The sequence below is a fragment of the Leopardus geoffroyi genome, chromosome B1, assembly GCF_018350155.1.
Source record: "Leopardus geoffroyi isolate Oge1 chromosome B1, O.geoffroyi_Oge1_pat1.0, whole genome shotgun sequence".
Lineage (NCBI taxonomy): Eukaryota > Metazoa > Chordata > Mammalia > Carnivora > Felidae > Leopardus > Leopardus geoffroyi.
Window position 1 is genome coordinate 54778122 of NC_059327.1, and position 25072 is coordinate 54803193.

At 45.2% G+C, this 25072-nt stretch overlaps 1 long non-coding RNA gene across 10 annotated transcripts; it reads left to right on the forward strand.

Annotated features, from left to right (window-relative positions):
• Positions 1–24435, forward strand: LOC123590058. 10 transcript variants are annotated; one of them, XR_006708590.1, is made up of 7 exons: positions 1–266; positions 652–1496; positions 1647–1797; positions 2804–12052; positions 17191–17763; positions 18791–18947; positions 24349–24435. It is a non-coding gene; the product is annotated as an uncharacterized LOC123590058 (long non-coding RNA). The 10 variants fall into 10 exon arrangements; XR_006708592.1 differs by lacking the exon at positions 1–266 and adding an exon at positions 24123–24235 and having other exon boundaries at positions 273–1496; XR_006708587.1 differs by lacking the exon at positions 1–266 and having other exon boundaries at positions 273–1496; positions 2804–10468; positions 10847–12052.
• The last annotated feature ends 637 nt before the right edge of the window (positions 24436–25072 follow it).

The window sequence follows — 25072 nt, forward strand, 5'->3', positions numbered from 1 at the left end:
AAAAAGCAAGGAGGGAGGGTGTAGAGGTCTGTGTGTGGCCGGGGGCAGGGGGAACAATTGTGATTTGAGACTCGCTTAGGGAAATTTTTGTTTCCTCTCCTACACAGGCACAGTCCTAGCCCAGATGCTCTCCATTGTCTTTTTACTTCCCTATTTTCTTTTTCCTTTAGTCTCCTGTGGCTGGGCCTGGGTGAGGAGAATTAGGGAGCCAGATGCCCACATTCTTCTCTTTTGGTCAGTACAGCTGCATGGGGCACAGACTCCAGGTGGGCGTTCAGGATGAATTGTTTTAAAGAGTCCCTAAAGCTATACTCACCCTTGTGGAGCCCCCTGTTCCCCTTGGGCATGGATGGGAAATTCAGGGGTATCAGGTGCATTTCCTCATTTTCTGGTTATTCTAAGACCTCTGGGCCCTAACTGCCCCTGGAGCACTGTTCCAAACCTGGAGGCGGCTAAATGAATGATCATTTAATAGAATAAAAAAAAAAAAAAAAACCCTATCAGGGTATATTAACTCACTTTATAGTCCTTGTGGTGGGAGAGGGAGAGACTATGGTGATTTCCTAAATGCCAGCTAGTTAAGTCCCTCTACCTCCTCCCTCTGGAGTTAAGAAAGCCTCCCTGCATCCATGTATTTCTCCTCTATCATAGTTTGCTACATTTTTTGCTGCTGCTCATGGCTGGCGGCACCACACTTGACCTTAGGAACGCCAAGTGGAAGAGCCTGACGATGAGACTGAGACTAGGTCGCCAATTTGAACTGAACTTGGTTTTTCCTCCTCCAACCAGAATGGCATGACTCAGGTATAAAATCTCCTCTCCTCTCAGAGACTCTGGCGGTCTGGAAACTATAAAAAGAAAAAACAAAATCAGTAAATTCAAGAGAGAAAATGAAAAGAGCAAGAAAACTGTAGGAAGAGAGGGAAAGAAAAAGGAAAATACTTGTACACAAAATTGGAAGGGTGTTTGGAACCCCGCCTCAATTTCTAACAACTGAAGCTAAGGCTTGTTGGTCTCCACTGGGTTCCTCCACTGGTCTCTCCAACCCAATTCCCTTGTTCAGGATCTGTGGGGTTCTTTGCCTGGGAAAGGCACATTCACGTGGTCTGGTCTATGGCAGGGCTTTACCTACTGGCGGTGGGTAGGGAAAGGTGGTGGTGGCAGCAGAGAGGGAGGTGAGAAAAGCCCTGGGAGGTGTGGCCGCCTCAGGTGGAGGCCCCTCCCCCACCCATACGGAGGGGCCCAGCATCCACCACTCCAGGGGAGCCTCTGGGCTCCAGGCCATCCTGGGTGACTTAAGCCAGAGTGATCTTATTACAGCCAGTAGTGACCAGAATGATTTCTTATGCCAAGAGCAGAAAGAAATGGGTCCAAATGAGAAAACCGGGACAGCTTGGGTTCTGCGAGATGGCTGCGAACTGGGGATTGCACCGATGATAAAGCCCATAGCTGCTTCTTTGGCATCCACTCCATGTCAGGCAAAGTCAAGCACACAGGTAGGCTCTGAGCTTCAGAGTTTGTAGTTGTGCAGGGCTGGAAGGCACTTATGGGTAACAATTAGACTATAATGCGCTTATGGGTTGGCAGAAAATGGGAGACATTCCTGGCGTACTTAAGAAGACTTACTACTCCCACTTCCTTCCCAGCGGTAGGTTTAAGGTAAGTCTCTCCTTTGCTGATGATGACCAACCCTGCCCCCAGAATCCATCAGGAGTTTGGACGCATCCACAGCTCCCAGAGAAGATCCCGCTTGACCTCCCTGTCAGAGGCAAGTGCTTAGTGCATTTCTGAGACCAGGTATACCTGGGTTGGGTCTTAGCTTCTAGACTGGAGCTGGCATCTTGGCCTCAGAGTTTATTTCTGCCTTTGCAAAACTGGGACATTTGCCCAATAAGGGGTTTGGAAGTGCCATTCCTAGCCCTGATGATCCTCATCATAGTGCATTTGTTTATTCGTCTTTAGAGAAAAGACGCAGTTTCTTTCTAGAAGCTCTAGAAATGTGACAAAACTTCCATCTCCCCTTCCCACGGCGAGGTATGGTTGCTGGGTTGATCACCTCCCTCCCCCCACTGGTTACTAGCAGCTCTGCAAAATTCCAAACCCTGACCTCTGCATCTCACCAGTGCAAGTTTGAGAACTTGCCCCCATGTACGTTCTCTGACCCTAGTTGGCAAGGTTTGATTTCTGCATTCTCGCTATTGCTCTTCACTTACTTCTATTACCCCCTCCAGCTGCACTTCAGGGAAGCCCACATTCTACGGACCCAAAGGATGGTCCCTCAAACAGGCCAGAACCTGTGCAAATATCCAGACCTGTGATGCCCATGGAGCACGGCCTCCTACTCACCTGTCTGTGGGCCAGTCCGCACATGCATGACTAGGCGTTCTGGGAGTGGGAGGATGTGAGGGCTAGCTGGCCACAGGGACTGAGAAGTAACACCTGCTTGATCCTTTGCTAGGATCTGGGACTCTCTCAATGCACAATGCTTTCCAGGGAGTCTTGAAGAGCTAGCCGGGCTCCCTTTGCATTTTTTTTTTTTTTTTCCACTAAAGAAAGTAAACATCTTGCATGTGTTTCCATAGTGGTTAGGCACTGATTATGGGAGACCGCCTTGCAGAAACTTGGCTGTTGTGGCCTGAGGACACTGGGACTGAGTAAGGCACTTGGGACTTTACGTAGGGAACAAAAAAAAGTTTAGTTTGCACCATCTGGGTAGGGTCTGGAACAAACAATTTGGGTGCCAGAAATGGGGGACACCTGGATTCCCCATCGCAAAAAGGGGAGCCTCTATGTCACCTTGCAGGTGAAAACTGAGGAGGCCACGGATCAGTGAGACCTGGACTGCTCCTGTCCAACCTGAGCAGCTGCCATCTGTCAGGACCCCTTCGAGGGCATGCAGTCAGCCAGCACCGCCATTCAACGCGGACCCAGAAAAATCTCTCAAACTCACAGACTTGGAGAGAGAGGAAGGTAGCCAGGCAACAGAATTGCGGAAAACATCCTCTAGGTCACATGAACTTTACTGTAGATCAGGAAGTTATCTAACAGCTGCCAAAACTCTTTCTGACTCCAAATGTTGACTGTTTCTCACACCTCACCATTGGGTATGGAGTCTGCTGCCTTGGGGGTTATTCAGATTTCCCATTCCTTCTCAGACTCCATCTACCCCCACCTGCCTGGTTGCATTTGGAGATGATTTCCTTTTTTCCATTCATGAGACCATGTGGCTTCCATACTTACCTAGGCTGGCAGTTTCTCCACTCACCCTGCAAATCTCTTGAGGAGGAAAAGCCCGGTTGAGGAAGGGTCAGAAAAAGGAAGCCAAGCCTGGAAGTGCAAGCATACATTATCATATTCTTCTCAGGGTGCCTTTAGTTCATTCCAGAAAAAAAGTGCAGCACAATAAGTAATTTTAATGGGCGACCTCCCTTTCTTCCACTAATTCCCAGTCCTGAGCAAGGTTCATGAGCAAGAACCTAGTCTTCTGTGGCCTTGAATGCCCCAAAGGGTCTGGTGGCGATATTGAGCACACAGTGGGAGCTGAGACAATAGATCCTGGTTGACAAAACGGACGCTTCAAAGGAAAAGGGGCAATTATTTGAGAGCAAACGTAAGCAAACGCGCGCACACACACACACGTGCGTGTATTCCGTGCCTTTTCAATTAATTCCAGGCTCATATATGAGACTACCTCGAGGATCTGCTCCCATTTCTCAGCCCAGCGTCCCAACACAAGCTGATTCCTCCTGGATAACAAGCACCTTGGCGTCGAGGGAGGCCGCTCCAGCTGACATTTGCAGACATGCGTTACTTCTGCCTCGTAGTGCTCCTTTCTTCACCCTCGACGGTCCAGAGCTGAGCTCACAAGACTGAGGCAGGCCCAGTCCAGATGACCAGGAGCAGAGACCTTCCTGGGCCAAAGCACAGAAAGGTCATCTCAGCGAATTTACTCGGGGTAAAGGGGCCACTTGGGCCGTGTCCGAGTACCTGCGATCATGGGTGGGACCAGGATGCTGAAGCTGTGCTCTTGTGCCCCCCCCCCCGCCCCACCCTTCTCGAATCTCTGGGTCAGCGGGGTGTAGATGTTGACATGCTTGAGCCCTGGGGCCTGACTACGGCTACTTAGAGGGGCCCTACTGTCACCCACCCAAGCGTAGTCATAGACCACGGTCATCGCCGTGCTCCGTTGGCGCTAATCTCCTCGGCTATTTGTGATGATCTGTAAGCGCAGAAACCAGCCGCGTGGTGCGCACCCCGGAAGCGCTTGCCGAGACCCGGAAGCAGCGGGGCCTCGCCCGCCGCTCCTCTGGCTCGAGAGCTCTCCACGACCCGCCCACCTTGGAGGTACCCCAGTTCGGGAAGCATCGCTCGCGCGAGAGCGGGCCCGGGTTCGCGCCACGATCGTGCCCCGTGGTAGAGTTTCCGGTCTATGGGTCTGTCGCTTACGGCGGGCCCAGGCCTCCCCGTTCCCCGAGTGGATTTAGGTCCCCCGTTAAGGTACCCGTTGTGTCCGGCCGTGGGTCGAGGGAGGCACAGAGAAGGAGGAATTTACAATCAGCCCGTGAGTGACTGATCAGCTCCCCAGAGATCGGAATGTAAATTTACTAGGGATCTTCGGTTGTGATTCACAATTCTGCAAGTAATAAAATGCCCACCCCTCCAATTTCCCGCCCTGTTGGCCTCTCCCCAGCGAGCCACCGTGGGCGCGAACCCGGGGAGTGCGGGAGGCCCCCGGCGCACCCCGCAGCTCGCGGAGGAGCCGGGCTCGCGGGCGCCGGGCGGGCCCCGTGACCCGCCGTCGTAAGAATGCTTCAGATCCAACCTGGGCTCGTTTCCGTGACGCAGGAAACATCTGGGGAGTTTGCGCCGGGCGTTTGGGAAAGTACTTACTTCCGAACTTGGCGCGAAGGTGTTCTAGGATACAGACAAACGCGGGCCTGAACGGGGGATGGGGCCCGGGACGGGTTGGCAACCCGGGCGGCAGTCGGGGTGCACACGGGGGAGCTAACTGGTGGCGAGCACTTGGGTGAAGGACGAATTAAACACTTAGAGCCGGGTCCGCTCGTTTGGGCCTCATTGTTTTAATGTCTGTAGTACTTAGGCACAGTTTGAGAAAGAATAATGTCTTTACTTTCAGAAAAAACATCAAAGACCAGGGCCTGCTCAATATGGAGCACATATGGTAGTCTCCGAAGGCCTTGCCTGCCAAAACATGTTTCTCAGTATTTTTCGCCTTTCCTTTTTCGATTCCACCCCCCCCCCCCACATCCTTTTTTTTTTTTTTTCTCCCCAAATGGGAGGGAGCCACGGGCTCGGGTTACTTGGGACGTCTAGCGTTCACAGGAGCAGTTGGCCGCTGCCCGAGGCGATCAATGAGGCCTTTCAGGAACTGAATGTAGCCCAGGACGGGAACCTTGAAGATGGGCCGGCTGAAGAAGCCAGGCTGGGGAGGCCGTGACTTGCCCAGGACCCAGAGCCAGCTGTAGCAGAGTGATGCATTGTCAGATTCAGAGGCTATAGGTCACTTTTGGCATTATACCTGAAAAGCACGTTTTCCTGTTACTGCTTCCTTAATTGGTCAGGTTACACTGGTTGAATCCCCAGGCCTTAGTACATGGGGCACTTAAATATTTACCGAATGAATATTGAATGAACTAAGTGAAGACAGTAGCCTGCAAACCACTCTCAGACCCTAGCCTAGACAAGACTTAGGTGCAAAGTTTCTCTGCATTAACTGCTACTATTATTGTGTAGACCACTATCCCTGGTTTTAAAATTATTTAGCAGAGAGAGGCAGGGGGCAGTGGCTAAAAGTTGGGGCAGTTTGCTTCGGGAACTTCTCCAGATGACATCTCAGAATGTCAGCGTTCATTAAAATGATCTAACTCAACTTCTGAATTTCTCTGAAGATGAACGGAGACCCAGAAAGGTAAAGTTATTTGCTCAGGGCACACAGCTGGGATGGAACAGGGGAAGTGCCCTCTTTCCCATGCCTAGTGCCCACGGGGCTCACTACCCCCACATTACCCTCAGTGGAAGGACAAGCTGGATAATTTCCTCTTTTAGCCTCTCCCATTAAATGGATCCCTATCATCACCTCTGAAAAATGATATTCTCCTTCAGCGAATTTACATGTAGCGTTAATATTAAAAGGAGGGGTAAATTCTTAGAGCCCCCATTTAAAAGAAGAAGCATGCTGTCGCCAGAACTTGCAGCTTTTTCTAATACAGTATTAATGATGGTGGGGGAAGGAAACACACTACACATGGACCTGATTACACATGAATCTTATCACATCATCCGGTGTTCTGATGACTTACATGACTCATACAGAGACCAGTAGGCAAATTACCTGACATGTAGTTCGAAAATCTGTACTTTGGACCTGGCTTTGTCATCAACCTGCTGCATATCTTGACCGATTTCGCTGGATCTATTTCTCTCCCTCATGTATATACAACGTACACACACACACACACACACACACACACACATGCATATATATGTGTATATGTACACACATGTGTGTATTATGTGTAGACAATATATAACAATATACACACATCTATTGATTTTTAATCTAGGTGGTCTGTTCATAAATCCAATTTCTGTTCTTACATTCTCTGATGCTATCATGTGTCAACATACAGTGAACCCCTTACCCGTACCAGATGGAAAAGCAACAGAGGATAGAACGCTGTTTATTCTTGTGTCAGGACTGAGTGAATGCTAACCTTGCAGAATGCTTTAGAGATGCGCCTGCCCCTTCCTTCATCCTGGAGCCCAGAGTGCTGATTTCCCCAGATTGCACAGCTGGAGAGCCCGGGGTAGCTTCTTAGTCGGGGCGCCTTACTCCCTGAAGAGAGTTAACTTCAAATATGGGGGTCCACCAGTTTCCATGACCGGTTTAGCTGAGTATGGATCAACTCTCTAGGATACTTCCTTCTACCACTCCATCATCCACATTCCTCACCCCACGTTCTCATTCAAACCAAGAATAATTTAGCCAAAATATAATAGTCTTGGGTTCAGAAGGGCAAATTTAAAGCAAAACTGGAAGTCAGTATGATTTTACTTGGGCAGTGCTCCTTTAAATATATCAGCTCTGTTGCATGGGACTTTGAGCCTTCAAGGGCCATTGGGACAAGGTGATGGTTCCTCTAATGAGAAGTATAGCAGCTAGTCTTACTTGTGTTTAGAGTTTGAATCCAACATAAGACAAAAACTCGAGTCAACTTTAATAACGAGGCAAAATAATAATTAGAGTAAAGCCAGTGTTCAGAATTCTATGCAACCGATCCTTTCCTGTCACACAACAAACTCCCAAATTATCAATGTTGGGTGTGCGTGGAGAGGCTAACAAATTACCCACCATTAAGTATAAGACAAAGCTGCTCTCGCTTGCTTTCGGGGAGCACCTTCTCAATGTGAGACAATGACTTGGGCAACTGTCTGCCACACTGAAAATGAAGTCTAGGGCACTTTCTCCCTCCTGCCTGCCTGGCCCTGGTTGACCTGGACTAGGCTGATGCTGCCTAGTTGGAATCCAAAGTGTCTCAAGGAACAGTTGTGATCTGTTTTCCCTGGGTGTGGAGAGGAACAGGCAGTTTTCAAGGCACTGAAACAGCCTTTTCTTCTATCACCTTCATGCTGGGGGGACCTTGATGACTTAGGGGCTAAAAGAACCCCACAGGGCACCATGTTTGAGGAATCTCCCTTTGCAAAGGCTTAAGCAGGTGGGAATAGGCTGTTCAACCCAGACAGCCAATCCAGGATGTTGTCCTAGGCATGCAGAGAAAGGATGGAACTGAAAATTCCGCCAACTGGAGGTAGATCTGTTGCCTCTTGTGTATAGTAGAAAGTGGTCTCCTGCCATTCCTCTTAAACATCAGCCTCAGGATCCTCTTTCGGACCTTTCCGTATATGAAAGCCACTCCCTAAGCACTACTTAATCGTCATACTTCCTTCGGTTGTTATGAGGATTAAATGAGAAAATCTGCTGAAAGTGCTTTTCACAGTGCCAGATACATAGCAAGTACTCAGTGCATGGTCGCAATTATTATTAACCGTTCTATGATTTCCTTTGAGGTTAATGACATATTTCTCTACAATTCAGACCTTTTCTTGGAACACTAGACCTGAATAGCCAGCTCCCTACTGGAGGTCACTCACGTGCAGGTGGACCTAGATTCGTAGAACCCACTCTGCTCAAAACAGATTGGATTTCTAGTCCCTGTTGTACACTACGAGTGGCTCTACCACCAATGAGGCCAGCCCTTGGCTATTACCAGTTCCTCCTAAATATCTCTCAGATCCACCCGCAACAACCTCCTGCCTTAGTAATGACAAATATTAAATTTTGTCTGCATCATTACATCATTTCTCCTCTGCCAGGGCATTCTCCAGTCTGTCCTCACAGCAGCTGGAGTGATCTTTATGTAATGCAATTTGATCGTGTCGTTTCCCTACTTTAAATCTTTTCTTCATTCCCTAGAGACATCAGGAAAATCCAAATGCCGAGTATAGGGCGCTCTTTATCCTCTCCTTTCTTCCCCCCCCCCGCCCCCCGCCCCCACTTTCCCATCACACATGCTAAGCCCTAGCTCTCTTGAACTACACCGAGTTTCTTTTGCCTTTGTGTCTTTGCACACATTGTCTTTCTGGCTGGTACACAGCTCCCTCCTTCATTAGATTCCTGCAGCTTGTCCTTCAAGATTCCGCCTGGCTGTTCTCTTCTTGGAAGCCTTCACCAAGCCTCAGGCTGATTACAGAGTTTTTATCCTACAAGATTGCAATTTCTCTTCTCCACTAGGTGTGAATTCCTTGAGGGCAGTGGAATAAATCTTGAATCTTTGTGGCCATAAGAACACAGTAGGTGTTTGCCACATATTTGCCGAATATAGGAAGGGCCCAGAATTAGAATAAATGACTGGTTCTATAGCCTCATATCATCATCAAATTTTGGGGAAAGTTATCTTTCGGAGCCTCAGTTTTCTTGTCCGTAAGGTGAGGACTAACGGTACCCCCTAATATTGTCAAGATTCAATGAAAAGTGAATGCAAGTCTTCTGTAAACTGTGTAGCACTGTACCTGAGGCATTGTTATAGTAAGTACAGACCCACACTTCCCATACATGTACACATTTTCATACATGCACTTAATATGTACCTATTATATGCATCCATGTGTCTGTGTTTGTGCACCTGCATGGTTACGTGGAAAAGCAGTTTCCCGACATACCTTTCTCTAGATCCCACCCTTTAAATTCATGATGAATAATAGGTAGATCAATACTTTTGGTAACTAGTCTAGGTTCTAGATAAAACATTTTGTAGCAGTATCCTCGAAATAGCAGTCATTCTGTGATTTCGTTATATCCAAACACACAAATACAAACTTAGTGCATATTTATAGAGCACTGAATGGGTAATAACAGCCAATTACTATTTTCACTATGACTATTATTGTACCTTCCTACTAAAATAACACTGAAGCACTTTCCCTCCAAAGGGAAAGGTTTTCTTTTCCTTTTCTTTTTTCTTTCCTTCTTTCTTTCTTTTTCTTTCTTTCTTTCTTTCTTTTTCTTTTTTTCTCTTCCTTCCTTCCTTCCTTCTTCCTTTTTCTTTTTTACATGGGTCACTTGGAGCAGTTATTGAAGGCATTGTTTCCCCCATTTTGCATGTGAACAAACCGAGGCACAGATTTGTTTCACAAAATGCCTCCTTTCCAATGTTGCAACCGAGTGGAGATCAGAACCCGAGGATGCCCTCTCTCCCGTCTTCTTTCTTTTTCCACGGGCCAGTGTAGGAAGTTTGCACAGAGTGATTGATACAAACGAGCCAGAGCTGACCAATGTGTAAACTGATCGGTGCTTATGTGTAACGCTTTGAATTGCCACAATTATTTCCGCACATTGGGCCTGCCTTAAATGTGGAATCCGCTATTCCAACATCAGTTCCCGGTTTTTTTTTTTGTTTTTTTTTTTTTAGTTCCCGGCAGGGTAATTGCCTCTCCTTCCGTAGCGCGCAGTTGCCAGCTGCCCGGCTGCCCTGGGAGCTTTGAAGTGGAAGGCGCACCACGGCTTTTCTAAACGCCGCTCATGCGCGCGCTGGAAAGGAGGGCGCTGGGTCATCCTCAACCTCATCCACCTCCCGATCCCGTTCTTCTTTAAAAAGCCAGGTGGCGCCAACTCTCAACCCCTGCTAGAGCTGGAGGATCTTCCTGCCGCGCGCAGGGGGGGAGGAGAGTTGGAAGAAGGGCACCACCTCAGGCCCGCTCTTTCGCTCTGCTCCCTCCGCTCTGCGCCCTCGGCTCTGCGGAAAGGGACACGTGCTTTTCTCTTCTTCCGCACCCCTCGCAGGATGACGGCAAGCCTAAAGGGAAACGAGGTGTCCTGTGTGCCACATGGAGCTCGGGGAACGGAAATAATTAAAGCCATGAGGTTTCCTGGCTCTACGCGGTGTTTACGGTGGGTTTTGATTTGGGGAAGGAGAGCGAGGAGAGGTTAAGGCCGGTTCCAATCTGCCAGCATCCTGTATCGGTCTGTGCAGCAGATGACGCGTGCGTCCGGGAGGGCTCGCGCCCCTCGGTGTGCGCGTAGCGGGGGGTGCAAGATCGTGTCTCTGGGTGTCGTGTGGGGTGGCCTACCTACTCCAAAGTAACAGAGTAGGTGCATGTTAATTTTTTAAAAAGTCGAAATCCTCCCAGCTGGGAAAGGAGGGCTCTAAGATTCCCTCGTATGACAGCGGAGGGTCTGAAGCTATTAAGGAAGGCACCCGTTTTAGTTTTCAAACCCCATTTTTATTCTTGCAATGTTTCCAGTCTTTGAACTACTGTCGTTTAACAGGAAGAAGGAAGAGACTCCATTATACAAGCATATCGACTTGATCTAAACCAAACATCGCTGAACAAAAATGTTGGTTGAAGCCTAGCAAGTAACTACTAATCTGGTAACGAGAATTTAGCCATACGCAAGTGCTGCTGTTGCAAATCATCACCAAATTCGAAGTTAAGATGAACTCAATAAAAGGTTTTTTTTTTTTTTTCCTCCTTTTCAATTCGCAGGAATACTAAAAGTAGAGTTGGTATCATGGCCTATAGCAATTTTAAGATTTTAATTGAAATGACAGTAACATACATACAAACACACAGAACACTCAACAACATTAGTAATGATGACAGTGTGCTATTAATGCTGCTTTTTATATGGTGCTGGTGGTGTTTATTACAGTGTGCGCTTCAGAGCAGCGTTTCTCATACTGCAGGTTGCCAACCATTAGTGACTCATGAAATCAGCAGTGTGGGATTTTGATCAGTATTTTTTTTTAATTTTTTTTTAACGTTTATTTATTATTGAGAGACAGAGAGAGCCTGAGCAATGGAAGAGCCAAGAGACCGGAGACACAGAATCCGAAGCAGGCTCCAGGCTCTGAGCTGTCAGTGCAGAGCCCAACGCGGGGCTCAAAGCCGCAAACCGAGAGATCATGACCTGAGCCAAAGTCAGACGCTTAACCGACTGAGCCACCCAGGCGCCCCTGGTCGGTACTGTTTTTTTTTTTTTTTTTTAAAGGAAATGGGAAAGACTAAAAAATATCAGAAGCATGTAAGAATAAATATTCGCTCATAAATCTTTTTCCCCCCATTTATGTGTTGTATGTATGTATTGGGTCACAATGTAAAATGTATTTCTTATCATGGACTACATTAAAAAGGAGCTTGAAAGCTGTGGTTTTAGAAAAATCCTTGTTATTCTAGGCAGGTTCCCATCAGTACTATGCTTTTTGACTGGGGGAGGCAAAGCTAAAGCCCCTGCTGCCCTCTGATGCTCTACACTGAGCTAGAGTGGGTATTTATCACCCTTGCAGATTCCACACTGAGCATGACCCACAATGCAAATAAGATTGGGAAGTGGGTGCTCAGTTTTTTTTTTTTTTTAATTAAGACAATTTTTTAAAATTTTATTTTATAAGTAATCTCTAAGCCCAACCGGTCTGGGACAACCGGCAGATCAAGAGTCACATGCTCTACTGACTAAGCCAGCGAGGCACCCCAGGTATCCAATTTTAAAATCTCAACGTGGTTCTTTCCTGATTGTGAAGACTATACCAGATAAGAGGTGGAGGCAGGCTTCAGGCCCCAGGGAGAAGATAGGCAGGAAAGGATCACGTGGAGCCCCAGGCCTCAGAGAGGAATGGTAGCAGGAGGAAGGTTACCATAGGGATCTTGAAGCAAAGACCTAAGCACAAGCCTGCTTATTCAAACTAGGTGTGGGAGGACAGTCCCTCTCTCCCAAAGGGTGGGAGGAGGGGTGGCTGGAGTTGTGTGTTTTGGAAAAGAGACTCATCTTTTTTCCTTTAATTTTTTAAATGTTTTTATTTATTTTTGAGACAGAGAGAGACAGAGCATGAGCAGGGGAGGGGCAGAGAGAGAGGGAGCCACAGAATCTGAAACAGGCTCCAGGCTCCGAGCCATCAGCACAGAGCCCGACGCGGGGCTCGAACTCACAGACCGTGAGATCATGACCTGAGCTGAGGTCAGACACCCAACCGACTGAGCCATCCAGGGTCCCCAAAGAGACTCATTATCTTAACAAGAGCAGGTAGAATAACCTTGAACCCTGAGAAGCAAGTTAGGAGCTCAGTGATTGATGTTGGGGGTAAGGAATGCTTTTGTCCCTCCTCCTCTCAGTCCCAGCGTTGCAGAGGAGCAGATACTACTATTACTGTTTTAGGGCCCTGATTAAACCATATTTACTAGAGGCCAGGTCATTTTGTGTTTAAAGGTAATGGCTCCCTTTGGCTCTTTCTCCTATTTCCTGGTAAGTGGACCTATTGGGTACAGCCTGCCCTAAGGGATGGCAACCCTTAATTGGTTTAAGCCATTAAACCATTAAGCCCTTAATGTCAACCATTTAAGGGTTGACATCCCTGTCTCACTTCAAATGCTAGGACTAGTTAGCTGAGCTGAGACTCTGCTTGGGTGTGGCCTTCCCTTTCTCTCTTCATCTGGTCATGGCTTTGGGTTCCTCCATCATGTGGTCAGCCACAGGGAGAAGAGATGTTGTTTTGGACTTTGGGAGAGATGGACCTACCACAGGCCCCATTTAGCTTGACTACAGCTCTGCGCTGAGATGTATGCTGTTTTCGCCCCTAGTAATCCTCCGGGCACTGTTTTCCATGTCTTGTTGTTCCAGAAACATCTAATTCCCTGTAGCAGTTGTTCTCAAACTTTAGCGTGCATCAAGTCGCCCGGGGAGCTTTTTAAACCACAGTTTGCAGGGTTCCACACCTAGTTTGGACTTACCAGGTGTGGGGTGGGGCTTGAGGATTTGCCTAACAAGTTCCCAAGCGATCCTGCTGCTGCTGTCCCAGGACCAACCTTGAGAACCGGTTTGCTCCATAAAGTTCTGAGAAGGCTATGGAATAGGAAGGTGACTTACAGGGAAAGATAAAAGCACTCCAGTCATCTTTGCAGTGAGGATTCAGGGTACGATCTAGGTTCTGAGAATGAAATGCGGTCACATAGGATCGAAAGGCAAAAAAGAGCACACTCCCTTCCTTTAGCTTTGTGGGTGCCTAAGAGGGCTCTGGAAGGCACGAGTATGGGCAGTGGCTGCATTCCAAGGTTCACCGTCTAGTCACCGGCTTTGTGGTGAGGGGGGCTCTGACGGCAGCCCTCGACTCTACTCCTCCAACCCTTCCACTTGATTAACTTCTTTATCCCTCTGAGTTTGAAAGATCTAAAGTGTCTTCTGTTTCCTGTGTTAAACCCTGACTGACCCAGGGAACAAAGCTATGTGGGTGCTTTGTACCTGAGGTCTGGATTAGTGTGGGCAGACGGTGGCAGAGACCCTGTGGGTGGTGAGATGACTGTCCCCAGCTGGGGGAAATTGGGGAGTGGTGAGCCTGATCCCAGGGAACCTGCCTGCTATCAAGAGGGGAGTGTGCTGAACGGCTCTCATCGTGTTCTGCCTGTCTCACGACATAGCCTCACTTCTGCTGGTTCCTGTTCTGATTTTCACAGCAAAGCAGGAAAGACAGGAATTTTGGGAGAGTTCAGGCGAAAAATTTATACTAGGGCCCAGTGACTCTGTCCGGTCAATTTTGATGCTTGATTGTGTACTGTCCTGCACTGTGCTCTAACTTCTGGGCATTCACTCCATGATGAGGTTATAACCTGTTGAAGGCAAGGTAATGAGTTTTCAGTTTCTGACCTGAGAGTAAATGCTGAGTTACTTGGGCAAATCTGCTTCACCCGGTGTGATCTGGGAGCTGAGTGGACATTGCAAATTTCTGCTGCAGCACAGAGAATGGGCCCGTCCCCTCTGTCCACCTTGCTGCCTAAAACCCCACCTTAGGGCCCTGAACCTGCAGATATTATTCAGGTGCTGATTCTGTGACTCATCAGTTCTTCCTGAGCAGAGACAAGAGCGAATATATATCACTTAACTAATTTCTATCCAGAAGAAGTTGATTGCTCTGGTAACTGTGTCATTGTTCACAAATGCATGGTACCTCTCTCTGCAGGAGGCACACACATCCCCACTCTGGGGCACACAGCTGTGGTCATGAGACTGGCCCTGGTCAATGAAGTAGGCGTGGAAATGACTGTCTTTGGTCCTTAGTCCCTCTAACCACATTCAGCAATGATGCAGATAGATACATCTATCTAGTGGCTCCAGATAGAGGCGGGGGCCCCAGAAGTGTGGAGCAGGGCTATAGGAATCCAGAATGGACATGTTGCTAAAACTTCTGTTTTTATATTAATTCTGTACTGGTTAATTTACTTTCGTGAAGTGGTTGAGATTCAAGAGGCCTAATGAATCACGCCTCTCATCCTAGCCTGAGTTTGGTCCCAAAGGGCTGGACTGGGCATGCCCAGGTCCTTCTTCCAAATGTACCAATCAAATTGCCCCTCCACCTTCACAGGGGCGAGAGGGGGGCAGGGCATTACTCCAAAGGAGGTCCTACCCTCAGAAAACTTTAGGCAAAGGAAATAGAGGTTTTTGAAGAGACTTTGTAGAATTATATTGCTCTATGCATCTAAAAGATTTTGTCAGAAATAGAAATATTAGGAGAGGCCATAAATATGTTAACTTTTGTCTCATTTTTATTCTTGCATCTATGAAGGCCTGGGGGAGACATTCATGTGACAGATCAAGGCATTGAAATAAAAGTTTAGGCAATGGTAATCTTAATGGTTATTAAATAAAGGTAACGCATTAGCACATAGCTGCAATCGGGAAGCTACTCTATAGTAAATGAGACCCAAGGCCTGAACGTTAATATGGCGGACTTTCTGCCAAGACGTGCCTCGCTCCAAGGGCCTGGCCCACTGTTAATTGATGGCCTGTGGCTCCCAGCACAGTGCCCTGCTCTGGCTGCTGGGCCTGAGGGACAAGGGGTTGTTTTGAAACCCAGTTTCTTAATGAAGCAGATCCCAACCCTGAAATGTGCAAGAAAATAATCTGAAAGTGTGATGAAAAACTGGTCTATTGAAAAGTCAGTGACCTTTCCAGTGTTGATTTTAAGATAATAGATTTGTTTTATTTGACACTTTGGTAAATGATACAATAAAACATAAAAAGGTCAAAGAAATTACCCATTGTGTTTCATGTCCTGCAGCCTGGCATATCTACACTATATGCTTGCAAATAACAATTCTTATTAGCGAAATTTTGTTGCAAATTTTGGCTTGGACTGTTTTGGAGTGCCAGACTTTTAGGCGCAATCACAGAATTGGCAAGATTTGAGGGATTTTTTTTTTTTTTTTTTTTACTGATTTAATAGCATTTTTTTTTTATTGTCTCCATAATCACCTGCTTTATGAACTGTGGCAAGAGCTGATGTTGCAACTGGTTAATTTTCTTAGAACCCAAATGCATTTATATTTTTCCATCTTTTGATTTCCATCATTTCTGGGAATTGTTAGTCGATGGAATAAAAAGAGAATACATTATAAACAATTCAAAACACCAAAAACAAAATTCCTTGGACCTTTTACAGATACCACACATGCAAATAAATGTGGCTTTGCATTCCAATGGCATTCGAGTGGGGATTACATTTTCCTCATTAACCTCTTTGTTAACCAAACAGTATTGCTTTTCAAGCCTGTTTTATAGAAATCAAGTTTGACATTTTAAATTGATTCACACTGACTCCGTTCAAGTGAAGAGGTAGAATGTCTTCTTTTGATCCTGGTCATTTGGGCAATCCTGGTTGGATTGTACCAAAGTAGCCTACTGGTTTAGGATGAAACCGGGAGATTGGATTGCTTGCAAAACCAAAACATGAGAGGTACTAAGTGTGCTTTGTGCTGCATTTCCAAGGAAAGAGGGAGAGGAAGCTGATGTGCACCTGAGATCTGAACGTGCCCGCTTTCCTATGGCAAACGGTTTCTAAAAAGAACGTACTTGTTTTTAGTCGAAAGAATACTCGATCTGTTTTCCATCAGTCATAACCAGTAATTCCTCTGCTAATATGTGGACCTTAATGTGAAGCAGTGGGAATCTTCTCTTTTCTCGAGGAGAGCCGACAGAGTTGCTCAGAACGATTGCACAATTTTTGTAGGAGCAGGAATGTAACTTGAGTATTTTTTAAAGCTTCTGTAAACACTCCTGCACGAAGCTGCAGTTTTTGCAGTGTGTATTGTTTTCGGTGTTGGTATTTGGCAGTGGATGATGAAATATTTGTGTGTTTATAGGTCTGTCTAGCTAAGTAAGATGAAAAGAGACCTTAAAGTAACTCTCAGCCTGAGTTAAACCTACCAATTTTGGGGAAATCCCGTATCGGTTGTGTTCGCTGTGCCCTTCGCTCCGTCTTGTTTTGGCAGGCGTTCTCTTTCATTCCGCCATCGTCTCATGCATTGTTTTTAAACTCCCGTCATCCCAGCGCAAGATGGCATGAGTTAGAGTCGGGGAGAGGACCAACACTAGTTTTCTAAGTGTCCACGGTTTCAAAGCACGCCCTTTCGTGTCACTCGACACCATTTTCTGCATGTGCTTTCTTTAGAACATGGAGAAACACGTTATCGAGAGTTTGTCCGATGAAAGCGAATTGCCAGACATTTGCAAAACTGAATTATTGACAGAATGCGTGTGATTCCGCGAGGGCCTGCTTGATTGAAAGCAGCCGCAGTGTTTCAACATGAGAATGTTGCGTATCCTTTCTGTTGTCTCTCTGTTTCTAGATTGCTATAGAGCACACCTCTGGACCTCCGCCGTCCCCAGATAGCAGTTTCTACACAGCTAACTTAGAACAGACCAGAGCTAGCGCTTTGGGACACTGGATGCCTCTCATGCCCCAAGCGAACATACGGGACAGTCGCATCCTCGCGTTCTGCCAGGGGCGTCTCTAATTCCCAGGAGGCTGAATGCTTGCAGTGCCGGACATGGCCTACCCACCAAGCCGCACAAGCACGCCCGTCGGCTCCCAGCTTGGGCTGTGGTTGCTGAGACACAGCCCTGCCCTCAGTAGGCCCTTTGAAGAGATGCTTATTCAAGTCCTTCAGCTTCGGGGTTGATGTGTCGCTCACCCTCAGAGGCCCCACTTTGGCTGACATTCAGCCTACCTCTGAGAACGACCCCTAAAATAGGCTCTGCCACTAACCAGAAGCAAGGCCGTTTCTATGGTGAAAGAACCATCGCCTCACGGAAAATTGCCTTTGCAATTTTGCAAAATTGCATTTTGCATTGATAATAACTACCAATGAGAGTTTAAGATTTTTTTCAGAAGCCCAAATGTGTGGTGCGTGTGATGTGTGGTAAGAGTTTCGAAGATCGAATATATTTGACATCTCAATTGCCTTTTGACGAGTGGAGAATGGGCATCCTGAAAACTGACCAAAGAAGGAGAAACCATTTGGCTTCATTTTCTCATTTTAAATATACTTCCTTTGTCAAATGACTCCCTTAAACTAATAAGGGAAACCATCGAGGGCAATGTAGTTCATCTTTATTTGGAATTTCAGAAAAGCTAATGTCCCTAATGTCTTCTGAACTTTTCAAAGGACCTTTTGCTGTCTAGTTTCGTCTTTTTTTTTTTTTTAATTTTTTTTTTTTTTTTACTACACTTGATCTTAGCCAAAAGGCCGAGAAGTGATTAATTTTAATTTTTATTCATTTTATGTGTTTTTTTTAAGACAGCATGTGTGCAAGATGGGGGGAGGGGCAGAGGGACAGAAATTGAGAGAGAGAGAGAGAGAGAGAGAATCCCAAGCAAGGTCCTCACACAGTGCAGGGTCCCAGCTTGGGGCTGGATCGCACTACTGTAAGATCATGACCTGAGCTGAAATCAAGAGTCAGGCGCTCAACCAACTGAGCCACCCAGGCGCCCGTGGCCTCATCTTGTTTAAAGATGTTAGAGCTGTGTTGAGGTTGATATCAACAATCAGAAAGTAATATCATGGTTCTGGTTGTCATTATCCTGTTTAGACACGCTAGAACTAGATTGCCTGTGTTAAAACTTAATGGACTAGAGAAGCATCCAGAATCTTAATGATGGGGGCTTCCACTCTCCAGGCATCTGCCAGATGTCTCAATTTCTAAACTCACAACATCTGATAAATCCATGATTTGCCTCACTTAGTGTTCTCAGCCCTGGATGCACATTAGAATAATCCCAGAATTAAAATTGTTTTTTTTTGATAGGGAGGCTCCACCCATTCTAATTTAGTTAAAGCAGAATTTCTCAGGGTAGGTCCCCAGACTTCTTTTTTAAGTATCCCCAAATGATTTGAATGTGCAGCCAGGTTGAGAATCACTAACCCGCACGATAATTTCATCTTTCAGAAGGCGGAGGAAGTGATGAGGATTAACACCCTGCTTCTAATTCTGGCCGACTCAGAGGCCCTGTGTGGAAAATCAGAAGTGACAGGAATCCTGGAAGAGGGCCACCTGGCCATCAGAAAATTCCAGAGGGATGTGGTCACTGCCCGACACACACTTGGTTAGTGGGAGTTTTAAAATATCTCAGGAAATTATAAAAGCGGGACTTTGATCCCCACGCCCCACCACCCTCCCATCTGAGATTCCAAAAAGAACAGGGGAGAGTCCTCAAAATAAAATTCGGATGCTACTATTGTAAATGGTCATAGATGGTGGGAGGGGTTGGGGGAGGGGGAGGAAGAAGAAGAAAAGAAAAAGGAAAAGGAAGGAGGGAGCCAGAAAGATTTAGTGTGTTCCTGCAGGAAGATGTCTGCTGAAAGCGGATGTATTTTTAGACGGTATATGTAAAATGTGAAAGATGATCTAGAAAAACAAGCATGGGTATAAAAACTCTGTCACGAATATGTGAGAAAGGAAAAGAGTCGGAAAGATTAAATCCAGAAGGAGGCTAACATTCTAGATGACGAAGAGGGCTGTTTGAAACAAAGGCAGGGACGTGGAATCCCTGCAGGGCTGTGATCGCTTCAGGTGGAGGTTGTGTCAATGGTGAAAATACAAGGTGGCCACACCCTCAGACGCCATGTTATTCTTTAATTTTTTTTTTTTTTTCAACGTTTATTTATTTTTGGGACAGAAAGAGACAGAGCACGAACGGGGGAGGGGCAGAGAGAGAGGGAGACACAGAATCAGAAACAGGCTCCAGGCTCTGAGCCATCAGCCCAGAGCCCGACGCGGGGCTCGAACTCACGGACCGCGAGATCGTGACCTGGCTGAAGTCGGACGCTCAACCGACTGCGCCACCCAGGCGCCCCACGCCATGTTATTCTTTAGACGAGAAAGTGTGGGAGGAAGCTTGGTAAGAAGGAATTGAAAAATAAGATCACTGAGCAAATGCTAGCTGTCCTAAATAAGCTCAAGCACTGGAAATAACAGACCAGAACATTAATAGAATTTTCAAATGAAATTGCTTTAATCTTTAAAAACTAGGGAGAATGAAAGAGGAACCGTGAACTATAGACTCAAAGACCTGCTGGTTCTTCAGTTCAAAAGTTCTAGAATTTACTTTTAAATGCAGTTTGAATGTAAGACTTGCCAAGTTAAATCCTACCTGTGACATAGTTCATGAAGAGACTGGAGACAGGAAACATAAAAATGTATTTGTTTGTTCAGTCATTTTTACACCCATTGTGGGGCTCGAACTCACGACCCCAAGAATAAGAGTCCCGTGTTTTTCCAACTGACCCAGCCAGGTGCCCCAGGAATCATAAAATTTTACATAATGCAAATTCAGAAGTTTACAACCTTTGAGAATTAGATAAATGCATTTTAGAAATGGTTAGATAGTATAGTATAACACACTATCCCAAAACTTAATGGCTTAAAACAGCTACTGTTCATTTGTTCAGACACAATTCGTTTCTGTGTCCATCTGGGTGGTTCTCCTGCTGGTTTTGTCTGGGATCACTCAGGTAGCTTCGGTCACGTATAGCTTAACTCAGGATAGACGTCCCAGATTGCCTTAGTCACACGTTTGGCGGTTGTTGCTGGCTGTCAGCTGAACCACGTGTCTCCAGCAGGAGAGCAGGCTCTGATTTACATAGTAAGGGCAGCATTGCAAGACAACCCAAGCAGAAGCTGCAAGATCAAGGCTCGGAAGTCACATAACATCACCTCTGTCTGGTTCTAATCGGTCAGAGCGAGTCACGGGGCCACCTAAGATCAGTGGTCAGGGAAATAGAAAATACCTTTGAGTGAGAGGTGCCGAAACTCATATACCCAGTCTACCATACCCCTCCTCAGAAAAATGCTTCTATACTAATGCTTCTCCATGCTTCTATACATCAATATTTTAGTTTCAGGGGATCCATGGATCCTTCCAATCCAAGTTAAGAGCCTTTATTCTAACCATGGCATATTTAAATGAGGAAATTAAAGCCCAAGAAGATTAAAGATTTGCACAAAATCAAACAGATATTTATGTAGTATACAAGCGTTTGAGTGTGCCTACCGTGGATGTCTTATAACTACCAGTCCTGTGCCATTTTCATTATGCCCAATCGACAATCACTTTATTATTACAGGAAATGGATTTTAGCAATTTTATAAATCACCATTTCATTACCAGATCAGGATAATTTAAGTCAAATGTATGTAGGAAAATATAAGTATTTAATTGAATTAGCATACTCTATACATACATCCAGATAGGAAAGTGGGCTAGTGAAAATATTCGTGAGGACCAAATTATGTAATTAATGTACAAGCAGGCACAATTATTTACAAATTATGGGCATTTCCTGAAGTCTGACTCTCTTTTTACTGATAGGTAGTCTATGTCTATGCTTCAACTAACTCATACTGAAAAGTTGATTACAACAGATACTTTGTGATGAGCAAGATTGTTTTCACTTTCAAACCATCTACTTAAAAGTCATTCATTAAGAAGAACAGCAAATAATCAATTATATTGATTGTAACTTACATAAAAACCAGGCACTATTGCCATTTCAAGTTTTTGGGTTTTTTCCTCATGAGATAAAGATAATTAAAGGGAAGGTGATGTGGTTTAGTTTAAATTGTTGCCTTTTTGTTATTGTTCTTGCCAGTAGATGACTTTTCATGTGAGGGCCACAGGTTCTAGTTATTTTTTTTTTTAAATGATTAATATGTATATATTCATTTACTTTATTTTATTTTTATTTTATTTTTTGTTTGTTCCTTTTTTATTTATTTTTTTAAGTAGGCTCCTTGCCCAACATGGGGCTTTAACTCATGACCCTGAGATCAAGAATAGCATGTTCTATCAACTGAGCCAGCTGGGCACCCCCACTTCATTATTATTATTATTATTGGTAGATTTGGCAGGTGTATCTGATCCACAGATGGGGAGAAACTAGTTTGAAACATCCAATTTTCAGATTAATAAAAGTAAGCTTTTTCTTTTTATCATAAGAATGTTCAAACATGCAGAGAAATAGGGGTGCCTGGGTGGCTCAGTCAATTAAGCGTCTGAATTCGGCCCAGGTCATGATCTCACAGTTCGTGAGTTCGAGCCCCGCGTCAGGCTCTGTGCCTACAGCTTGGAGCCTGGAGCCTACTTCGGATTCTGTGTCTCCCTCTCTCTCTCTGCACCTCCCCAGCTCATGCTCACACTCTGTCAAAAACAAATAAACTTAAAAAAAAAATTTTTTAAAAACATGCAGAGAAATAGAAAAAAAATAGTACAATAGATACCCATGACCCAATATAATCAATAGTTATCATTTTGCTATCTTTGCCTCGTATGTTTTGTTGTTGTTGGACCATTTTAAAGTTAACCACCCCCAAGAACTTAGGTATACATCTGCGAAAAAATGAGCACATCCTTTTACATAACCAAATTATAATATATCCCACTTAAAAAGTTAATACTAATTCCCTAGTACCATGTAATACCCAGTCCATATTTAAATTATAAGATTGACTGGAGTTAGAATTAAAAAAAATTATAATGTTGGTTTTATAGATTTTTTTCCCAATTTAGAATCCAGTTGAATAGCACATACAAAAATTATGTCTTCAGTCTTTTTATTTTTATTTATTTTTTTAATTTTTATTTGAGAGAGAGAGAGAGAGAGAGCTCAAGTGGGGAGAGGGGCAGAGGGAGAGAAGGAAAGAATCACAAGCAGGCTCCACACTTAGTGTGGAGCCTGGCACAGGGCTCGATCCCACAACCCTGGGATCATGACCTGAGCCTAAATCAAGAGTTGGAGGTTTAAACTGACTGAGCCGCCCAGGTGCCCCTTTAGTCTTTTAAAATCTAGAATGTCATACATACACAGTTTCCATATGCCATGTTGGCTTTTTGAAGAGTTGAGGCCAATTGTCTTCTAGAACATCCAGTTCTGGACTTTTGATTCTTTTTTTCTTTTCCTTTTTTTTTTTTTTTCTTTTTCTTTCTTTCTTTTTTTTCTTTTCTTTTCTTTTTTTTTTTTTACAGTTTAGTTATTTATTTTTGTTTTTTTAAATTTTTTAAATGTTTTATTTATTTTTTTAATGTTCATTTATTTTTGAGACAGAGAGAGACAGAGCATGAACGGGGGAAGATCAGAGAGAGAGGGAGACACAGAATCTGAAGCAGGCTCCAGGCTCTGAGCTGTCAGCACAGAGCCCGACAAGGGGCTCGAACTCACAGACCGTGAGATCATGACCTGAGCCAAAGTCAGAAACTCAACCGACTGAGCCACCCAGACGCCCCACGTTTTATTTATTTTTGAGAGAGACAGAGACAGAGTGCGAGTGGGGGAGGGGCAGAGAGAACGGAAGTCACAGAATCCGAAGCAGGCTCCAGGTTCCAAGCTGTCAGCACAGATCCCCATGTGGGGCTCGAACTCACGAACCGTGAGATCATGACATGAACCGAAGTCGGACGCTTAACCGATGGAGCCACCCAGGGGCCCTAGTTATTTATTTTGAGAGAGAGTGCAAAGGGAGAAGGGCAGAGAGAGGGAGCGAGAGAATCCCAGGCAGGCTCCACACCGTCAGCACAGAGCCCCACACAGGGCTCGAACTGACAAACTGTGAGATCATGACCTGAGCTGAAATCAAGAGTCAGATTCTTAACTGACTGAGCCACCCAGGGCCCCCAATTCTTTTTTCATGGAGCTTAAACCTACTCCTCTATCTTCTGTCTGTCCCTTGGGTCTAGTCTTGATGAGATTTAGGGTATACATTTTGAAGAAGAAGTGAGATTATCTGCTTCATATTGTGTGAGATCAGCAGCACATTAAAGCTTGCTGCCCCACTGCTGTTGACACCCAGTTTGATCCTTGAGTTAATGTGATGGCAAACATGGCTCTTTTCACTAATAAGATGCATTTTCCCTTTGTCAGCTAGTAGATCAATCAGTGGGGTGGTGTTTTGGCACCATGAAAAAATCAGTTCCCTAAAGTCAGGTGTTTTTTCAAAAACAACTCATTGTGCTTTTGGTTTTATAAAGTATTAGATTCAGCTTTTCAAAGCTTTCATCTAGCTGGGTCTCTTCAACCTAAAATTATGAAAACAGACCAATGTCTGTATTAATCAGTTAGGTAATAATTCATTCTCTGCTCACATCTTTGTCATTTGGGGTACCATTTTGGTCTACAAGAGTCATGCACATCTGGGCTAGTAAATTGGGCATCGGAGGCTTCCCAGAGCCATGTGTCGGTAGTTCTTTTATTCACTCATTTTATTGTACGATTACTACATGCCCCAGTTCAGAAATGGAGCTATGTAGAGGGTTATGGAAGTGAATGTCGTATTGCAATGAATGATGAAATGCAATCCCAGCAGCACCCACTGTACGAAGAATCCAAGCACTGACAGGAGGTATGATGGCCGCTAGACCTACCATGAACTAACTGTGCCACACGTTGAAATTGAAACGTGGGTCCCTCGGAGTAACTCCTTTGAGTAACTCCTTTGTTTCTTTTTTCCAAAAGGTCAGAAGACACAAGTGAAAAAATACCAGCAACCGAACATGGTGGTATCAAGCCTAATTAGGAATAAAAAAAAACACATTTCTAAAATCTGTGTCTGTTTGTTTTCTTTATTTCATTAGTTTCGTTTCACCCTCATCTGTGATTCATTTGCCTTTCATCATCTTCCACAATGGCTTCCGTAAGAATATCGGTCTTGAAACCTACAACGTGGCTCGCACCCACTTCAAACATTGCTTAAAATCTCATTGATTATTTTGTGCTGTGGCCTCACTAAAAGCCAACGTTACCGAGACTGCAGAGCACATACTTCAATTCCCAGGGTAAGATGGGAAAGAGAGAGCAAGAGCAAGCCAGAGGGAGGGTTAAAACCATGAGATGCTCCACGGCAGACACGTGAGGAAAATAAGAAAATTCAGAAGCCTTACAGCCAGCTATTCTCTAGACACAAGAAAACTGGAAACTGCCCAAACCTGGGCTCAGTAGAGAACAGAAGTGTGTTGAAGGCCAGGAGTGGTATTTTTTCCAGCAAGAGGTTACTTACTTAAGGACCTCATTCCCAGGATTACAAAGATTTGCCTGAGGAGCCCAGGGAGCACTTATCTGCAGGAGAATTAGTAAAATAGAGAGATGGGACTCTGTGTGAGCCACCTATTACCTGGGACTCTATTTAGAACTTGAAATGAACACTGGGAATACATATTATATATTACATGCACATACATAC